Below are 21,185 nucleotides of genomic sequence, written 5' to 3'. Positions count from 1 at the left end.
TCTGCTACTTTACTGGTGAGGAAACAATACTCAGCACAGTGAAATAACATCCTTAAGGTCACACAAGAGGCAAATGCAGTCTCTAACATCAGTCTGTCCCCTTGACCTTATTACTGAAGTCATTTAGTGACTTGTGTCACTCTACAGTAGGAAGGACCCTTCCAGGTGGATGATAATTATTTACTTACACTGCCAGAACTGATTTTGAAGAAGCTTGCCAGTCCAAGGATATAGGATATGTGTCTCAGGATTTCTTGTGTACATGAGGTGTCACAGAACAGAATAAAGAAAAACATCATTTCTTAGGAAGCCTCACCAGATTTTGAAAGACAACTAAATTCAAGACAGATTCCAGCGGCTACTCCACCAATATGAAACATCAGGAAGTTGATCTCACTTCACCAGTAAAATGGAAATGATCGTTATCCTGCAGATATGCTGACAGCATTCGTGATCAAGATATTCTTGTATAGAAGCAAATGCTTAGTATATGCTGGTGCAGTTCCAAAAGAGAATAGAAAATGCAGGTTGGGGAAGATAGCATAATGGTTATGCAAGAAGACTTTCATACCTGAGGCTTCAAAGTCCTATGTTCAATTCCCCAACCCCATAAACCAGGGCTGAGCAGTGCTCTGGTTAAAAAAAATAATAAAATACTGCGAAGAACTATTGTCTTCCTGATTTTTCCATGCCTGAGGTTCCCAGGTTTAATTCCCCCATACCACCATAAACCATTAATTAACAGAGTCCTGGTATAAAAGAGATACCTGTAGCAGTGCTTCATCACTTGTGAAGTTTACCCCCTACAAGTAGAAACTCGGGCCTTGAACCCAGGTCCTTGCACATTGTAATGTGTTTTCTACTAGGTGAGCCACTGCCTGGCCCCTTAGGGGATTGCAAGTTCTCGGACCTCTTAAATTGTGTGTAGAAACCTGTGCTTTTGTATTCTCTTGGTTAATGGTAGTTTAACATGTACTATATTTGTGTGAGAGAGACCAGTGTGCTGCTCTGCCTTTTATGATTTTTTTTTTCATTTTGTTTTTTGTCTTTTGTTCCGATGATACAAGGATTTGAACCCAGAAACCCAGGCATAGAAAGCTGCTTGTTTGTTTGCCACCAGGTTTATCACTAGGGGTTCAGTGCCTGCAAGGTGAATCCACTGCTTCTGGTGGTCATTTTGGTTTTGTTTTGTTTTGTTATTATTTTTGATAGAAATTGTGAGAGAAAGAAGAGAGGGCGGGGATAATAGCATAATGGTTATGCAAACAGACTCTGAAGCCTGAGGCTCCAATGTTCCAGGTTCAATCTCCAGTACCAGCACCATCATAAGCCAAAGCTGAGCAGTGCTCTGGAGAAAGAAAGAGAGAGAGAGAGAGACCTATAGCAGTGCTTCATGAAGCTTCCTCCCTGCAGTTGGGGACCAGGGCCTTGCACCCATGTCCTTGCACATGGTGATGTATACATCTACCAGGTACACCACCACCTGGCTCTAAAGAGCATGCACTCTTACAGTGAGCTACCTCCCTGGCTCACTAGTTTCTATTTAGTGCTTGCCTGTAGTAAGTTCTACATAACACCATCTCATTTACTCATCTCAACAGTCCTATGATAGTACCAGTGTGGCCTGAGAGGTGGTACAGTGGATAAAATGCTGGACTCAAACATGAGGTCCTGAGTTCAATACCTAGCATTACATACTCCAGAATAGTGCTCTGGTTCTCACTCTTCCTCTTTCCTTTTAATAAATAAATCTTTAAATAAATGTAAAAAGAAAATAAGAACTAGCGTTGTCAGGTGCCAGGCAGTGGCACACCTGTTGAGCACACACATTACCAAGTGGAAGGACACAGGTTCAAGCCCCCCAGTCTGTACCTGCAGGGTGAAAGCTCCATAATCAATGAAGCAGGTCTTCTGCTGTCTTCCCAATTTCTCTCTGTCCTATCAAATGAAATTAAAATATCACATCTATGCCATTTGAAGTTCTTCCCATACCTGAAAATGGCCTCTCCAGAGAGTCTGGTCTGTGGTTCCACAGTCCAGTGTCTTAGGTCTAAGCCAAAAGCTTTGACACTGACAGGAGTGAGGAAACATTCTCAAGGAACCTGTGATACAGAGAAGTCAACAAGCTGTGGATCTGAATAAAAGAAGAAATTAAGATTTGCTGTCACAATGAAGGACCTGAAGGGAGACTGTTGCCTCCAGTAAGGCTTTTGCTTTTGCCTCTTCCTCTTCTTCTCCTTCTTCATTTCATCATATTATTTTGCTTCTTTTTTTTTTTAATGTTTATTTTATTTGATAGGACAGAAAAATTGAGAGGGAGAGACAGACACTGGCAGCATTGCTTCACCACTCATGAAGCTTTCCTCCTGCAGATGGGGCTCGGGGCCTTGAACCTGGCTCCTTGTGCACTGTAATATGTATACTTAATCAGCTGCTGCACCACCACCCAGCCCCTTTCTGTTTTGCTGCTTTGCTGTGGATACCAGTAATGTGCTGACTTTGCAAAGCTCTTGGGTGTGCCCCTAATCTGGAAGGGCCAGAGAGGTGAGAAGTCATTCCCCCCACCACACACACACCCAATTCTGGAAAGGGTTGGCAACAGGAGGGTGTGTATACTGGACCTACTTCACAACATCAAATTATTGTCTTGCACCTCCCCACACTTCATGGCATTGCATTACTCATACTCCCCAAGGGGGTGTTATCCCTGTGATATGTTGGGAATATGGCATCTCTGTTTAGAGTCCAGAGGAATGTGTTGCTGAGCTTCTTTCACAGAAGACCCCCTTCCTGGTGCCCAGTCCAGATGAGGTGCCCTTCACAGAGAGCAGATGGGAATGGGAGAACTAGGTGTCAGAGGAGCAAGAGCAAAACAAGTTTTAGGTCCAGATCTTGTGCAGGTTACGCTCAGTACAAACAGACCTGTGCTTTGGGGGTACAGTGGCCGTGGAGTAAGTTAGTAATCCCACTGGCATCCCTTAGATAAAGACTTTGGGGACAAATTTCTCTGAACTTAGAACCAAGAGATAATTTTTCTTTCTACTTAGTTGGCTTGCATTTTGCTACTAGGTAAATGACTGTTTGACTTGCTATTGTGTTTTCCTCTTTGTCCTGACTGTGAGGGAACTCCCCTTTTGTTCACTTGCTATGTTTCCCTCTGCCAGGCTTTCTTAACAAAATGCTTACCCATCTTCACCCAATCTCAGTCCTTTTATGTTTAGTATTTCTGTGCTCGTACATGTGTTGTAAACTGCCTCAAGTCTATTTTGGAAAAGAAGCAGGGTGGAAAGAAAGGGCTAATTATGAGGTACAAAAAATCAGGCTGCAGTGAGAGAGGAGCTTTGTGGAGGAGGTGGAACTGGGTTGCCTCTGTGCAGAGGCTGGTGCTTTTGAGGCGGAGAGCACACCGGAGGGAAGGCCCAGAGACTCCTGCCACTCGGGGGCCATTTGGTCTAGTGGATGTTAGGGACCTTGAGAAATCTACATCTGGCCAGACATAGAGGGTTTTTTTTCCCTGTTTTTAATATTTATTTATTATAAGAAAGACTAGAGCACTCTGCTCAGCTCTGACACAAGGTGGAGCTAGAAATTGAACTTGTAGCCTTTTAAGAGACCCAGACATGTAAATTCTTTGCTCTAGCAGGCTGAACGCCCCAGCCTGGACATACTATTTCTCAAACAAAGTATAGGGTCAATTGAAGGGCAGTTTTGCCACCTCACCACCCCCCCCCCCAGAATGATGTGAGCCCAGGGGAGCAGGACTTTCTCTGCCACCAGAGCTCCCACCCCAACCCAATCCAATCCCAACACATACCACACTTTGTCCACGATTTATATTATCCTTTGCCGTGTGGCTAAAGAGAGGGGGATCCCTTGGTTTTATTGTCAACTGTGTTCAGTCATGTGCCTTACTGATAGAGATGAGGGTTTTGTAGATGACATGTTTGACCTGTGTGGTTAGATCCTGGCAGTGACTACGTGACTTAGGGAGACACTGAAGCTGAGCCACAGCCAGCTCACTTGTAAAATGAGAGTCAGCACTCACCTAGAAGTGTGGCAGAGTTAATTTAAAAAAAAAAAAGACAGCCACTGTCTTGGAAAAAGAATCTTAATCATGGTAGTTGACTATTTCAGAATATTTTGTTTGTTTTTTGAGCCAGAGCACTGCTCAGCTCTAACTTATGGATACCAAGGACTGAGTCTGGGACCTCCAGTGCCTCAGTTATGAAAGACCATTATATCAACTACTGGATATTTCCCCAGGCATGTGTGTGTGTGTGTGTGTGTGTGTGTGTGTGTGTGTGTGTGTGTGTGTGTGTGTTTATTTTCCTCCAGGGTCATTGCTGGGGCTTGGTGCCTACACTATGTATCCACTGCTCCTGGTGGCCATTATTTTTCCATTGTTGTTGCTGTTGTTGGATAGGACAGAGAGAAATTGAGAGAGGAGGGGAAGACAGAGATGGGAGAGAAAAACAGAAGATACCTGCAGACTTGCTTCACCACTTGTGAAGCGACCCCTTTGCAGGTGGGGAGCTAGGGGATCGAACCAGGATCCTTGATTGGGGGTCCTTGCACTTCGCACTATGTGCACTTAACCCGGTGCACAACTGCCCGGCCCCCTGTATTTTTTTTTTTTTACCAGAACACTGCTCAGCTCTGGCTTATAATAGTGTGAGGGATTAAACCTGAGACATCAAACCTCAGGCATGAGAGGTTATCTTCCTTGGCGTGTATGTATGTGTCCATATGAGAGAGAAAAACAGAACATTTCTTTGGCACATACAATGCCAGGGCTCCAATTTGGGACCTCATGTTTTTTAAGTCCAAAGCTCCAGCCACTGTGCCACTTCCCAGGTGATACAGCATCACCTATTCCCACTGCAAGTTGCACACACACACCCCATGGAATGCTTCACCAAAGCAGAACAGGTTGCTTCTCACTAGGCTATTTTCTCTCAAGTGCCAATCCCCCTGAGTGGGAAGGGGCATCAGTTCTCTTTCCTAGAGATGCTAGTCCTACTCCAGGCTGGCAGGAGGCACTGCTGCCCTAACAGGGCAGCCTGTGGTATACTGGTTGATGTGGCACCTGCAATGCCTACAATCCAGCCTGATAGACATTATGTCGCTGGAGATGAGGAAAGCAGGAGCTGCTGCTAAAGCCACACCTTGAACTGGTGTCCCTGCTCTCACCCCACAGACCTGCTCTGATGGCTAGCTTTTTCCAAAATGGAGACCCCAAATTTCCATCCATAATATTCTTGCCTTTAGGTTCATGATTAGTCAACAATTTGCTCTGCTTTCTATCTTACCTCTTTTTCAGACACCAGGCTCCAGATGCCAACCAGACTTCCCAGGGTAGTTGACCCCACCAATGCGTTCTGGATCCCCACCTCCCCAGATCCCTGCCCCACTAGGGAAAGAGAGAGACAGGCTAGGAGTATGGATCATCCTGTCAATGCCCATGTTCAGCGGGAAGCAATTACAGAAGCCAGACGCACCCCATAATGACTCTGGGTCCATACTCCCAGAGGGATAAAGAATAGGAAAGCTATCAGGGAAGGGGAGGGGATATGGAGTTCCGGTGTTGGGAATTTTGTGGAGTTGTACCCCTCTTATACTATGGTCTTGTCAGCGTTTCCATTTTATAAATAAAAACTAAAAAAGAAAAAAAAAAAAAAGGGAAACAGGGCCAGGCAAGTAGCACTGTAGTTATGCAACAGATTTTCATGCTTGAGACACAGAAGTACCAGAGCACTGCTCAGCTCTGGTTTATGGTGGTGCAGGGGATTGAACCTGGGACTTGGGAGCCTCAGGAATGAAAGTCTGTTTGCATAACCTTTATGCTATCTACTACTGCCCTCTTTTCTTTAAGATTCATTTATTATTAGTTAGAGATGGAGAGAAATTGAGAGGGGGAAGATAAAGAAACAGCCACCTACAGCCCTGCTTCATCATTCATGAAGCTTTTCCCCCTGTAGGTGGGGACCAGGGATCCTTGCGCACTTTAATGCGAGCACCTAGCCAGGTGCACCACCACCAGGTCTGATCTCTCTCCTTTTTTTATTTTTTATTTCTGAGTGAGATGAAGAGAGAAAAAGACACAGACACAGAGAGAAACACCAGAGCGCTGTTCAGCTCTGGCTTATGGTGGTACGGGGGATTGAACCTGGGACTTAGGAGCCTCAGGCATGACAGTCTTTTTGCATAACCATTGTGCTATCTACCCCTGCCTTTTTTTTTTTTTAATTCTACTTATTCATGAAGAATGAGGAGGAGAGAGAGAGAACCAGACATCACTCTGGCACATGTGCTGCTGGGGATTGAACTCAGGACCTCACACTGCAAAGTCCAGTGTTTTATACACTGTACCACCTCCCAGACCACCCCGGTCTCTAGCACATCATAAGCAAGAGCTGAGCAGTGAACCAGTCAGAAAAAAAAAAAAAAAAAAGGTGGGGGGGTGGGCGAGCTTGGATATAGCTCACATGGTAGAGAGTACACTTTACCATGCTCAAGGACCCACACTCAAGCCTCCAGCCACCACATGGTAGTAGCACATAAAAGGGAAGTTTCAGGAGCTTTGAGGTAGTGTTATGATGTCTCTCATTCTTTCTCTGTCTCTCTCCCTATCTGGCTCTCACCTATGTGAAAAAAATAAAATAAGGGTGGTGGAGGAAAATAGTCTGAAAACACATAGCTCTGGCAGCAAAAAAAAAAAGAATTGGGAACAACCTAAGTTTCCAGCAATAGAAGAGAGAGGTTGTGACTCATTCTTCAGATAGAATAGTATGTGATCATGAAATAAATCATTTCAAGACAGAAGAATTTCACAATAAACGATTAAGTGAATAAACAAATTCTAAAACAATAGAGACTGAGATGAGTTCATTTTTTAAAATAATGTTTTTTTTTTAACTTTGGAACAGTTTTAAGTTTACAAATAAGAGCCAAAGGTAGAGAATTTCTTCATATACTATATGATTTTTCCTAATGTTAATGACTTATATAAATATACATTTATATAAGTCATTAACATTTATATAAGTATATATATAACATTTATATAAGTATAATTTACATTTATATAAGTCATATAATGGTACATTTGCCAAAACTACGAGATTGATACTTTATTTAATTCTGCCGTTATCTGGCTTTTACCACTTCTCCCTCTAGTAACTTTTCTTTTTTAATGTTCTGGGCTCCTACCTAATATATCTCATTGCATTTAGTATGTTTGGTAAGTTTATGCACAACGCATATGGAGGGGCCAGGTGGCGGCGCACCTGGTTGAGAGAACGTTAGTTACAATGCGCGAGGACCCAGGTTCTAGTCCCCAGTTCCCACCTGCAGGGGGAAAGACTTTCAAGTGGTGAAGCAGTGCTGCAGGTGTCTGTCTCCCTTTCTATCTTCTCCATCCCCCTTGATTTCTGTCTGTCTCTATCTAATAAATCAAGATTAAAAAGAAAAAAGAAAAGCATATGGAAGGGGGCTAGACGGTAGCACAGTGGGTTAAGTGCACAAGGTGCAAAGCACATAGACCGGCTCAAGGATCCCAGTTAGAGTCCCTGGTTCGTCACCTGCAAGGAACTCACTTCAAGAGCAGTGAAGCAGGTCTGTAGGTGTCTGTCTTTCTTCCCCCCCCTCTGTTTTCCCCATCTCCTCTGTCGATTTCTCTCTGTCCTATCCAACAACAGCTATAACAATACTAACAATAACCACAACAACAAGGGCAACAAAATGGGGAAAATGACCTCCAGGAGCAGTGGATTCGCAGTGCAGGCACCAAGCCCTAGTGATAACCCTGGAGAAAAAAAACAAAAGGAAGGAAGGAAGAAAGGAAGGAAGAAAGGAAGGGAGGAAGGAAGGGAAGAAAGGAGGAAGGGAGAAAGGAAGGGAGGGAGGAAGGGAGGAAGAGAGAGAAAGAAAAAAAGGAAGACAGAAAAAGAAAAGCATATGGAAGATTATAAGTAATAATATTAATTGACTGGAGCTGGTGAAATACCTCACTTGGATAGTGCACTGCTTTGCCATGTGCTATGGTCTCTTTCATTCTGTCTTTCTGTATCTTATCTAAGTGGCTCAGGAGGTGGTGCAGTGGATAAAGCACTGGACTCTCAAGCATCAGGTGGTCCTGAGTTCAATTCCTGGCAGGACATGTACCAGAGTAATGTCTGGTTCTTTCTCCTATCTTTCCAATAAATAAATAAAATATTTTAAACAGAACAAAAAAATTAATCCAAATTTTAAAAATATCTTTGTTGGGGAGTCGGGCGGTAGTGCATTGGGTTAAGCACACATGGTGCAAAGCACAAGGACTGGCAGAAGGATCCTGGTTTGAGCCCCCGGCTCCCCACCTGCAGGGGAGTCGCTTCACAGGGGGTGAAGCAGGTCTGCAGGTGTCTATTTTTCCCCCTCTCTGTCTTCCCCTCCTCTCTCCATTTCTCTCTGTCCTATCCAACAATGACAGCATCAATAACAACAACAACTACAACAATAAAACAACAAAGGCAACAAAAGGGAATGAATAAATAAATTTTAAAAATATATTTGTTATAATTTTTTGTATTTGTTTTCTTTTTTATTTTATTTATTTTATTTTTGAGAGAGATGCAGACAGAAACACCAGAGCACTGCTCAGCTCTGGCTTATGGTGGTGTAGGGATTGAACCTGGAACTTTGGAGCCTCAGGCATGAGAGTCTGTTTGCATAAGTTTGTTTTCTTTTTAAACAAATTCTTTTTTTTTAAATTTTAATTTCTTTATTGGGGAATTAATGTTTTACATTCAACAATACATACAATATTTTGTACATGCATAACATTTCTCAGATTTCCATATAACAACATAACCCCCACTAGGTCCTCTGTCATCCTTTTTGGACCTGTATTCTCCCCCATCCACCCACCCCAGAGTCTTTTATTTTTTTTAATTTCTTTATTGGGGAATTAATGTTTTACATTCAACAGTAAATACAATAGTTTGTACATGCATAACATTCCCCAGATTCCCATTTAACAATACAACCCCCACTATGTCATTCATCATCTTTCATGGACCTGTATTCTCCCCACCCACCCACCCACCCCAGAGTCAATTCCATTTCAGGTTCGACTTGTGTTTTCTTTTCTAATCTTGTTTTTAACTTCGGCCTGAGAGTGAGATCATCCCATATTCATCCTTCTGTTTCTGACTTATTTCACTCAACATGATTTTTTCAAGGTCCATCCAAGCTTGGCTGAAAACGGTGAAGTCACCATTTTTTACAGCTGAGTAGTATTCCATTGTGTATATAGACCACAACTTGCTCAGCCACTCATCTGTTGTTGGACACCTGGGTTGCTTCCAGGTTTTGCCTATTACAAATTGTGCTGCCAAGAACATATGTGTACACAGATCTTTTTGGATGGATGTGTTGGGTTCCTTAGGATATATCCCCAGGAGAGGAATTGCAGGGTCATAGGGTAGGTCCATTTCTAGCCTTCTGAGAGTTCTCCAGACTGTTCTCCACAGAGGTTGGACCAATTGACATTCCCACCAGCAGTGCAGGAGGGTTCCTTTGACCCCACACCCTCTCCAGCATTTGCACAAATTCTATTTATTTATTTATTTACACAATATAGGAAGAGAGAACTAGAGCATCACTGACAGATGGGATGGCAAGAATCAAACTCATGACCTCATGATTCCAAGTTCAACACCCCACTCTGCACTGCCTCCCAAGCCCCCTTTCTCTTCTTTCTTTCTTTCTTTCTTTCTTTCTTTCTTTCTTCCTTTCTTTTTTTTTCCAAAGCACTACTCAAATTTGGCTTATGGTGATGTTACGGATTGAATCTGGGACATTTGGTGCCCCAGACATAGAAGTCTTTTTTTTTTTTTTTTTGCCTTCAGGGTTATCACTGGGACTTGGTGCCTGAACTGTAAATCCACTGCTCTTGGAGGCCATTTTTTCCCTTTTATTGCCCTTGTTGTTTATCATTGTTGTTATTGCTGTTGTTGGATAGGACAGAGAGAAATAGAGAGAGGAGGGGAAGACAAAGGGGGGGAGAGAAAGATAGACACCTGCAGAACTATTCCACAGCTTGTGAAGTGACAACACCACCCCACCATCCCACCCCACCCCTGCAAGTCATAATGGTACTTAATTGCTCCAGATTGACTTTAGATAGAGAGAGATACAGGAGAAAAGGAAAGATCACAGCAACAACACTTCTACCAGTGTGTTGGAGGCTGAGTTCCAACCTGGTGGGTCATGTAACTTGACAAAGGAGACACCTTCCCAGGTGAGCTATCTTGCCAGCCTAATTAAGGATGGTTTGAGTCAACAGAAACTGGCTAAGGTTGTAGATAGCATAATGGCTATACAAAAAGACTTTCATGCCTAAGGCACCAAAAGGTCCTAGGTTCAACCCCTAGTGCCACCAAAAGCCAGAGCTAAGCAGTGCTCTTGTAGAAAAAAAAAAAATCAACTGTAACAGAAAACTGAATAATAAAGAAAATTTGTTGGGGAGTCGGCGGTAGTGCAGCGGGTTAAGCGCACATGGCTCAAAGCGCAAGGACAGGCGTAAGGATCCCAGTTCAAACCCCCAGCTCCCCACCTGCAGGGGGACTCGCTTCACAGGCCAAGCAGGTCTGCAGGTGTCTTTCTCTCCCCCTCCTGTCTTCCCCTCCTCTCTCCATTTCTTTCTGTCCTATCCAACAATGATATCAATAACAACAGCAATAATAACTACAACAATTAAAAAAAACAAGAGCAACAAAAGGGAATAAATAAATAAATAAAAATTTGTTAGCTAATGCAACTGAAAATTCAAGTGGAGACTGGAAGTCAGGCACTGGTCGAACAGTTCTCTGCTGCCTTCCTAGCTCTGCACCCTTGGTCTCATCCTCAATCTGGCTTCTCTCATGGTAGGTAGCAAAGTAACTGAAGTAGTTCCACACTTCATATCTGCATTCCACACCCTCTGAATCCAGAGAAAATAAATCTGTGAGCCAAAATTTCCAGTAAGTTCTGAGATTCACTGTAATCTGAATAAGGTCACCCATCCACCCCTAAATCCGTTGGTCATTAGGAACAGAGTGGGCGGGGGCAGGAGAAAGTATAATCAATCTCCCTCAAACCATAAGGATTTCCAACAAGAATGGAGATTCAGGGAGAAGGGACAATAGTCTAGAGCCTGAGAAATTGACCCACAGGAATCCAGTTCAAATATGCTAACTTGTGTGGCTCAGAGAAGGGCAGCAGCAGTTCAGAGAAGGCAAGGGGTCAAGGTGGAAGCAGGCAGCAGAGAGGCTCCCTGGAGGAGGATGAGACGCTGAGCTAAACCCTGAGGAAGCGATGGGGCACTAGGGGCTGGGCGGGGAGGAGGAAAGGACAGTCTGTGATGACGTAATGAACACTGCCTGCCTGTCAGGCTAAACTCTTGGTGTGCATTGTCTCAGTCTTTTAGGAGAACTGTGATGTGAGGATCCCCTCCATTTCACAGATGAGTCACTGAAACCCAGCAGCCACATCACTACTAATGATTTGGGGACTTAAAGTCACCTGTCTGACTGTGGAACCATCCTGATACTAGTAAGTAAAGAGAGCCAAAGCCATGGAGGAAGTAGGGAACTAGTGAAGTGAGTAGCCGGACCTCAAATTAAAGGGCATCACAGAAGAAGCAGAAGGCATGAAGCCAGGGTCCAGAATCTCATCTCCCAGCCTGTGTTCATGCTGTTTCTTCTCCCTGGCATTCCTTCTCCACCCAAATTCTCCCTCTTCCTGGCTCAACACAAGGCCGGAACCCTCCCCCCCGCCCCCAGCTCATTCTAGCACCTGGCAGTAATAAACCACATGCACAACTGTCTTCCCACTAGACTTCTGCAAGCTTCTTACAAAACTAAACTTTATCTTTGCCTCCTGGGTACTGACATGGTAGACTTCCTTTTACAGTCACCCTGGTGATTTTCTTATCATGGACAGAGAGGGGAGGCTCAGAGAGGCTGAGGCTTGCCCAAGGAAGCAGTGGAGGCTAGTGCCCAGGAGTCTGGGATCCCAAAATGCTGTGGCTAGAATATCAGTCGCTCTGAAACCAGAGTTGTTGCATCTCAGTGTCCTGAGTGTGAGACCTGGGCAGGTCATTTAACCTCTCTGAGTATCAGTCCCATCATCTGTATAGTGGAGCTCTAATGGTTCCTAGCTCCTCCAGATTGCTGTGAGAAATTAGTCCTGACAGAGCTCCCAGCAGAACTCCTGGCACATGGTGGTTCTGCAGAAATCAAGGGTTGTTATCAGAGTTGTGACCTGTGAAAAATGCTGAAGCCAGCTCCACCCACCTGTGAAGCAGGTCTGCAGGTGTCTATCTTTCTCTCCCCCTCTCTGTCTTCCCCTCCTCTCTCCATTTCTCTCTGTCCTATCCAACAATGAACGACATCAACAACAATAATAACTGCAACAAGGCTACAACAACAAGGGCAACAAAAGGGGGAAAAAATGGCCTCTAGGAGCAGTGGATTCATGGTGCAGGCACTGAGTCCCCGCAATAACCCTGGAGGCAAAAAAAAAAAAAAAAAAAGGAGACAGTGCTTGCTTTCAAAGGCCATCCAGTCTAGTAGAAAAGATAGAAAATCAGAAACCCTGTGGAGGGTAGATAGCATAATGGTTATGCAAACAGACTCTCATGCCTGGGGCTCCAAAGTCCCAGGTTCAATTCCCCCCACCACCACCACCAGCACTATAAGTCAGAGCTGAGCAAGTGCTCTGGTTAAACAAAAAAAAAAGGAAGAAAATCAGAAACTCAGGGTAGGGGTAGATAGCATAATGGTTATGCAAAGAGACTCTCACGCCTGAGGTTCCACAATCCCAGGTTCAATCCCCCACACTACCATAAACCAGAGCTGAGCAGTGCTTTGGCATGTGCACAACCAAGGTTCGAGCCCGGCCACCATTTCATTCAAGAAACCTTCATTACTGTGGTCTCTTTCCGCTATCTTCTAATAAAATAAAATCAGAGGCTCATGGGAATAGTAGACACAGAACACAAAGTGATTAGCTCAGCTTGGTGGATTTGGAAATATTTGTCTTTTGATTACTGTACTATAAGAGTTAGAATCATCATCATTACCATCACCATCATGCTATGCTAATATTTAGTGAGTTGTATATATCCCATGGTGGACTCTGCTGTGTGCCCAGAAACTGTTACCTTGTGCTTTATTCATTCATTTATTTTTGTCACCACTAGAATTAGGAAGCCTAGTATAGTTTTCTGTGGTTCCACATACATTCTGGTACATACAATTTAAGGATCACATTGTTTAATTACTAAAGCCCTTACAACCTCAAAATTCTTTCACATGTGTATTTCTTACTTCAAGTGGATTCTACAGGTTTCTCTATAGCAGTCATCTGTCAACTAATGACCAGTGTTTAAATATTTGACTTTTTAAATTTTGCCTCGTGTTATTGCTGGGGCTCGGTGCCTGCACCACAAATCCACTGCTCCTGGAGGCCATTTCCCCCCATTTTTTGTTGCCCTTGTTGTTGTCGTTATTGTTGCCATTGATGTCGTTGTTGGATAGGATAGAGAGAAATGGAGAGAGGAGGGGAAGACAGAGAGGGGGGAGAGAAAGACAGACACCTACAGACCAGCTTCACTGTCTGTGAAGCGAACCCCCTGCAGGTGGAGAGCCAGGGGCTCAAACCAGGATCCTTAGGCCAGTCCTTTTTCTTTGTGCCATGTGCACGTAGCCTGACTCCCTGACTTATGTTTTTGCTGGGAGAGTACAAAGTCCTATCTATACTTCCTTACTTTCTTTCTCTTTCTTTCCTTTCTTTCTTTCTTTCTTTCTTTCTTTCTTCCCTCTTTCCTTCTTCCCTCCCTCCCTCCCTTCCTTCCTTTCTTTCTTTCTTCCTTTCTTTTTGGGTAGAGACAGAGAGAAATTGAAAAGGGGAGAGGGAGAGTGATAGATACCTGCAGCCCTGCTTTACCACTTGTGAAGCTTTCCCCCTGCAGGTAGGGACCAGGGGCTCGAACCTGGATCCTTGCACACTGAAGTGTGTGTGCTTAACCAGGTGTGCCACCACCTGGCCCCTATACCTCTTTTAAAATTATTATTATTATTATTATTATTATTAGTAGTAGTAGTAGTAGTAGTAGTAGTAGTATTACATAGTTTGAGAGGTTGTTGACATTAGTGTGATTTGAATTGTGCTTGGCAAGTAATAAGAAAGTAAAAATCAAAAAGAACTTGGGCAAACAGTGACCAGTAAGCCATCTTTTCCGCCCACCCACAGGATATTCAAACCTGATAGTCAGTCAGTCTTCATCCATTATTTTTACTCTTACTCAGATTGCACCTTGTGAATTTTCAACAGAGGATGTGCTTCTGGAGGCACCTGAACTGCATTGATGTGACCCAAATGATACAGTACAAGGAGCTACTTCTCTACCTATATTTTATAGCCTCCTGCCCAACCCCATCCTCATGACTTTACTTAGGTCCTGCTTGGCAGGATCTGATGGTTTGAGACACATTTCAGGATGTGAGAGGTTTCTTATTTAGTAGGAACCGACTATTTATTTTCAAATATTTTTGACGTTATTGGTTCTCTAGGTTGGGTATTGGACTTGTCTGAGGAACTTTAAAAAAAAATTCAAGGCCTGCATCTTTTTAAAAAATTATTTGTAAAATGGAAATATTGACAAGACCATAGGAGAGGAGAACAACTCCACACAATTCCCACCACCAGAACTCTGTATCCAATCCCCTCCCTTGATAGCTTTCCTATTCTTTATCCCTCTGGGAGTATGGACCCAGGGTCATTATGGGGTGCAAAAGGTGGAAGGTCTGGCTTCTGTAATTGCTTCCCCACTGAACATGGGCATTGATAGGATGATCCACACTCCCAGCTTGTCTCTCTCTTTCCCTAGTGGGGAAGGGCTCTGGGAAGTCAGGCTCCAGGACACATGGTATAGTTGTCTGCCCTGGGATGTCTGGTTGGCATCATGATAGTATCTAGAACCTGGTGGCAGTGTAATGAAGCTGAAGGGTTGACATTCCATGCCTGATGTCTCTGGACATAGACCAAAGTGTAACATGCTGTGGTGGTGCTGGTTGCATTGATTAGGTTGGTATCAGCAGATGCAGTATCAGTTGGTATGAATTGAGAGAGACATGCAGGAAAGTGAGCCCCACCCTAGAGGTTCCAGGACTGGGAGAAATATGGGCTTTATAGAGAAAGGGGAAGGTTCCTGCTGTCTAAGGGTTTAAGAAGGCAATATATAGTTATTGCTATAACCAAATTATTTGGCAATTGGGTTAATTTTGAAAATCCCTTTATTAACATTTGCTACAAAAACCTCACCATAATTTATGTCCTTTTATGCTATTTACATATAGATGTATCTTATAAAGTAACACCACCAGTTGTTTCTGTTCTCCCTGGTCTAAGATTTTAGAAGATTTAATATTTCAAAGAACATGTCATTTGTGTAGTTGTGTTGTTGCGTAGTTGTGTAGCTGTGTTGTTGTGTAGTGTGTAGTTGCATTGTGTTGTTGTGTAGTTGTGTTGTATTGTTGTGTTGAGTTGTTGTGTTGTGTAGTTTGTTGTTGTGTAGTTGTGTAGTTTCATTGTGTTGTTGTGTAGTTGTGTTGTATTGTTGTGTTGAGTTGTTGTGTTGTGTAGTTGCATTGTGTTGTTGTGTAGTTGTGTTGTATTGTTGTGTTGAGTTGTTGTGTTGTGTAGTTATGTTGTTGTGTAGTTATGTAGTTGTGTTGTGTAGTTGTGTTGTATTGTTGTGTTGAGTTGTGTAGTTGTTTTGTTGTGTAGTTATGTAGTTGTGTAGTTGTGTTGTTGTGTAGTTGTGTTGCATAGTGGTGTTGTTGTGTAGTTGTGTTGCATAGTGGTGTTGTGTTGTTTTGTTGTGTAGTTGTGTTGCGTTGTTGTATTGTTGTGTAGTAGAAGATGCTTCTTGGGAGTCGGGCTATAGTGCAGCGGGCTAAGCACAGGTGGCGCAAAGCACAAGGACTGGCATAAGGATCCCAGTTCGAACCCCGGCTCCCCACCTGCAGGGGAGTCGCTTCACAGGTGGTGAAGCAGGTCTGCAGGTGTCTATCTTTCTCTCCTCCTCTCTGTCTTCCCCTCTCTCTCTCTATTTCTCTCTGTCCTATCCAACAATGACAACAACAATAATAACTACAACAATAAAACAAGGGCAACAAAAGGGAATAAATAAAATAAATATAAAAAATTTAAAAATTAAAAAAAAAAAAAGAAGATGCTTCTTCAGGCTTTGTTGTATCTGAGCCATCTAGAGGGAAATGGCCTGGCCACCTCCCTAAATTGCTGACAGCGACCTTTGGCAGGGGCAGCAAGAGCCTCGTGCTGCAGTTGGCTGGGAGCCCAGGCAGAAGGGCTGAGCCAATGCAGAGCGAGCAGCTGCGGGTGGGGGAGTTGCTGTGGCCTCCAGGCACCATGGCTTAATGCCAGGACGCTGTTCCAGACTGCTGTGGGCCAGAACTGGGGTCCAAGAACTCCTGCTTTTTGAGTCCAGTGAATTTGCAGCTATGCTATGGGGTATTGGCAAAACCCTACCCTTCCATGAATGTTTTCTAGGGCATGAAAAGGTTTTCCCTGTTTGCCTTTCTTCCCACCTCACCTAACAGATTGGGGTTGAGCTGGGGAGACAGCATAATGGTTCTGCAAAAGACTCATGCCTGAGGCTCTGAAGTCCCAGGTTCAATGACCAGCATTACCATAAACCAAATCTGAGCAGTGTTCTGATCTCTCTTATTTCTATCTCTCTTGTTAAAATAAATGAAGAGTCTTTAAAAGCAGATTGGTGGGGGTCAGGCAGTAGCACAGCAGGTTAAGCACACATGGTGCAAAGCACAAGGACAGACATAAGGATCCTGGTTCAAGCCCCCAGCTCCCCACCTGTAGGGGTCACTTCATGGGTAGTGAAGCAGGTCTGCAGGTGTCTGTCTTTCTCTCCCCCTCTGTCCTGCCTTCCTCTCTCGATTTCTCTCTGTCCTATCCAACAACAATGACAGCAATAATAATAATGATAAACAACAAGGATAACAAAAGGGAAAAATGGCCTCCAGGAGCAGTGGATTCGAGTGCAGGCATCAAGCCACAGCAATAACCCTGGAGGCAAAAAAAAAAAAAAAAAGTAGGGCAGCCTGGTGGTGGCTCACTGGCTGAGCACACATATTACAGTGCACAAGAACACAGGTTCAAGCCCCTGGTCTCCACCTGCAGGGGGAAAGCTTTGCGAGTGGTGAAACACGGCTGCAGGTGTCTCTCCATCTCTCTCCCTATCTTCCTCTTCCCTCTCGATTTCTGGCTGTCTCTATCCAATAAATACAGATAATTTTTAAAAAAACATTACAGAAAAAAGATTTTAAAAAAATTTTTAAAAATTGAGCCTTGGGCCTTGTGCTCTATCCTACTAGAAAACCCAGAACCCAGTTTGTTTAGGATCTCTCCTCGGTATCAGGCCCTGTGCTGTGTTTGTCTCAATTGATACCTTTTCTAAATTTATGTGGGCTACAGCTCAGACAGGAGAAAGTGCTAAAAAGCTTGTAAGCCATATGCTCTCTTGTTTTGCCGTTATGGGGGTCCCATTATTTTTGAAAGCAGACAATGCACCTATGTTTACAAGCAAACAATTAAAGATTTTTGTTCCCTCTGGAATATTACTCATACCACGGGCATTCCCTACAATCCACAGGGACAAGGCATTGTCGAGAGGGCCCATCAAACTCTGAAGGCTCAACTAAATAAAGATAAAGGAGAAACCCCGAGAGAGGGTTCCTGAGTCCGAGAGTTCCTGAGTTCCTGAGTTCGAGAGGAAGAGAGAGAGGGCCAGAGGGTTCCTGAGTTCGAGAGTGCCAGAGTTTCAGAGGGTTCCCCAGTACGAGAGTTCCAGAGTGACAGAGTTGGAGCGTTTCAGAGTTCCAGAGTTGGAGAGTTCCTGAGTTCGAGAGTAAAAGAAAGAGTGCTGCGCCGCCGCAAAGAGACAGCCGAGTTCTGTTTGGTGATTAGTTTGTCTTAGTTTATGAATCGTTGTTCCTGAATAAAGAAATACAGCTTCCCTGCCCAGCCGTTGTCTCCGCGTCTCTGTTACCCGCCCGTGAAGCCAACCCAGCCAGAGCCCGCCGAAAAATTTAACAACACTGTGCTATATGCTGAGGAGACAAGCTGTGCTCAGGGAAGACAAGCTGATCCCACCTGTAAATTTTCAATAGTCATTTGTGGGGTTGGAGAGCTGACAGGAAAACCAAGCACAGTACTTTAGAGTTCTTTAGAGACAGAAGGATACCCAAGGGCTGTGGGCCTCCAAAAAGGGAGCAACTGACACTGTGTCCTGAAAGGCTGCCCAGTGAGGAGAACAAGGAACTGAGCTGTCTCTTGCGTCTTCCAGGAGAGAAGGAAGCAATGTGTGTGATATGTGCAATGTGTGCAAGGATCTGGAGGCAGGAAAGTCCTTGAGAGAAGAGTGAGCTCCATTTGGCAGATGTGGGTGTCAAGTGGATGGAGTGGGTGTGAGTACAAGGAGATATAGGGCCTGAAAGGTAAGCAGGAGGCATCCAGGGGCGGAAATGGGCCATGGGTTGCACAGCCACAGCTGCAGGCTCCCAACTGGAAAGAGCACATCCCAGCTAAGGGCCTGACAGGTATATGGGAGAGAAAAGAGCCTCTGGAAATCCCAGCGTGGCCCATTCCACTTCCTCCCTCCACTCCCACCCCAGATCAAAGACCAATTGCCTTCCTATCCTGGGCATTCTCTTTCCTTCCAATCTCAGATCAAGCTGGTCACAGAGCAGGTCAGTTTCAAACACCTCACTCCTATAGGCGATGTCCTCTACAGGGCTTCTCCAGCAATTTAGGGAGGTAGCTGAAATTCAGCCTACCAGGTGACGAAGAAGCAGTTACTGAGCACCTGGAGGTTAGCCTGTGCTGACCTGGAGAACAGGCCAGGCAGGTTTCCTGCAAGGAACCCATAGTCTGGCTGGGAAGGCTGATGTTAAACCTTCAGTTATGCCAATATTTCATTACTTATGATTGCTTTGTTATGATTCCTTTGTTTTTTGTTAAGAAAAGCCCTGGGAACTGGAGACCTTTACAACAGGGAGCTGATCTCTCTGGGTAGACAGGGAAGATAGTTCTAAGGAGAAATGCTGCAGTTAAGAGTTAGAGAATGCGAAAAGGCCACCTGGAATGAAGCAGCTGGGGAAGAGTGTTGTTGCCAAGTTCCAGGTGACAGATCCAAGGTCACCTGGCCACAAGAGGGAGCTGATTCCAAGGCCCACATCTCACAGTTCCCTCCCACTGGGGATTTTTCTCCAACTAGTCAACTGTCAATAACAAATAATTTACATATCTCGGTTCTTGCTGGCAGGAGCATTCTCCTCTTTTAGAGGGAAACTGAAACCTGGGAATCCTAAATGACTCACCCAAATTCACACAGCAAATCAGAACCAAGACAAGCACCCACATCTCTGGACTCTCAGATATCTAGTGAGATCTTAGAGGAAGGTCACCTCTGTCTTTCCCAGATTTGCCCTGGACTAGGCCATCTCTGGGATGATGGATACCCAAGGGACTTTCCTGAGAAATAACTTCCTGGAGGGACATAAGAGCTGCCAAGAAATGTTTTTGACTTGGGGACAACCCCATGCTAAATCGGAGGGTATCCAGGAAACCCAAGCGATTTTCTCAGCCTTACTGGCAGCCCAAAGCTAAGAGCAGTCTTTAGGACTATGGTTCTTTCTGCCCTTGTAGTTGTGTGTGTTCTTAAGATTTATTCATGGGGGCCAGGTGGTGGTGCACCTGGTTAAGTGCACATACTACAATACACAAGGACCCAGGTTCAAGCCCCTGATCCCCACCTACAAGAGGAAAGGTGTGTCTCTGTCTCTCTCCCTATCTCTCCCACCCCTCTCAATTTCTCTTTATCAAATAATAATTAAACAATTTTTTTCACATTGCTGAATAACAAAGTGCAAAATGTAAAGCAGACAAGGAAAAAAAAGATTTATTCAAACAAAAAAATTTTTAAAAAAAATATTTATTCATGTATTTATTTATCTATATGAGAGAGAGAGAGAATAACAACCAGAGCATCGGGAGGAGGGTAGATAGCATAATGGTTAAGCAAATAGACTCTTATGCTGAGGCTCCAAAGTCCCCTGCACCACCATAAGCCAGACCTAAACAGTGCTCTGGCTAAAAAGAAAAAAAGAAAAGAAAGAAAGAGAAGAAAAGAAAAAGAACCAGAGCATTACTCTGGCATATGTGATGCTGGGGTTCAAACTCAGGGCTTTATGCTTTTAAGCTCGACATGCTAGTCACTGCACCATCTCCCTGGCCACTGAGCTTACTGTTGTTATAATTTTAGTCATCCTCTGTATTTCACAGCTCCAAACTACCTTTTTCAGACAGAAAGAATGAGACAGAGAAGTGGGGGTTGGGAGAGGTGGGGAGGTGGGGAGATATGACAGCACCAATGCTTCCTTCAATGGAAGAGGAACAGGGCTCAGACCTAGACAATGTACCACTTGAGGATATTTTTGAATGAAATGGAGCATGAGCTCCTACCAGGTCTGAACAGGCCCCTCTGGAAGACGGTATCATCATCAGAGACCTATAAACTGCAGGAAGTTCTAATCCCCTGGATACTGGGCCCTAGGGTCTTATTGCAGGATAAGTATCTTTGGGCCCAAAAGGAGTCTCAGTCCCATTAAAGAGCCACAGGGTCTCTAGAGGAGGAGGGTCTCTAGACACTTATGCAAGAGATCTCTGAGTTCCAATGAGAAGTCTTTTAATCCTCTGAACCTCAGGAGAAGGAATTTCTAAAAATTACAAACCACCACCTAAGAGATGGTGTAGTGGGTAAAGCACTGGACTATCAAACATGAGGTCCAGAGTTTGATCCCCAGCAACACATGTGCCAGAATGATATTCTGGTTCTCTCTTTCCCTACTTTCTTCTCTCTCACAAATATTTTCTTTTAAATTATTATTGGATACAGAGAGAAATTGAGAGGGGTGGGGAGATAGAGGGAAAGAGACAGATAGATACTTGCAGCACTGCTTCACCATTCGTGAAGCTTTTCCCCTACAGGCAGGAGACTAGGGCCTTGAACCTGGGTTACTGTGCACTGCAATGTGTGTGCTTAGCCAGGTGTGCCACCA

This window comes from Erinaceus europaeus, chromosome 13 (genome assembly GCF_950295315.1).
Source record: "Erinaceus europaeus chromosome 13, mEriEur2.1, whole genome shotgun sequence".
Lineage (NCBI taxonomy): Eukaryota > Metazoa > Chordata > Mammalia > Eulipotyphla > Erinaceidae > Erinaceus > Erinaceus europaeus.
The sequence above is the reverse complement of the archived record's forward strand: the minus strand, read 5'-3'. Positions refer to the sequence as shown.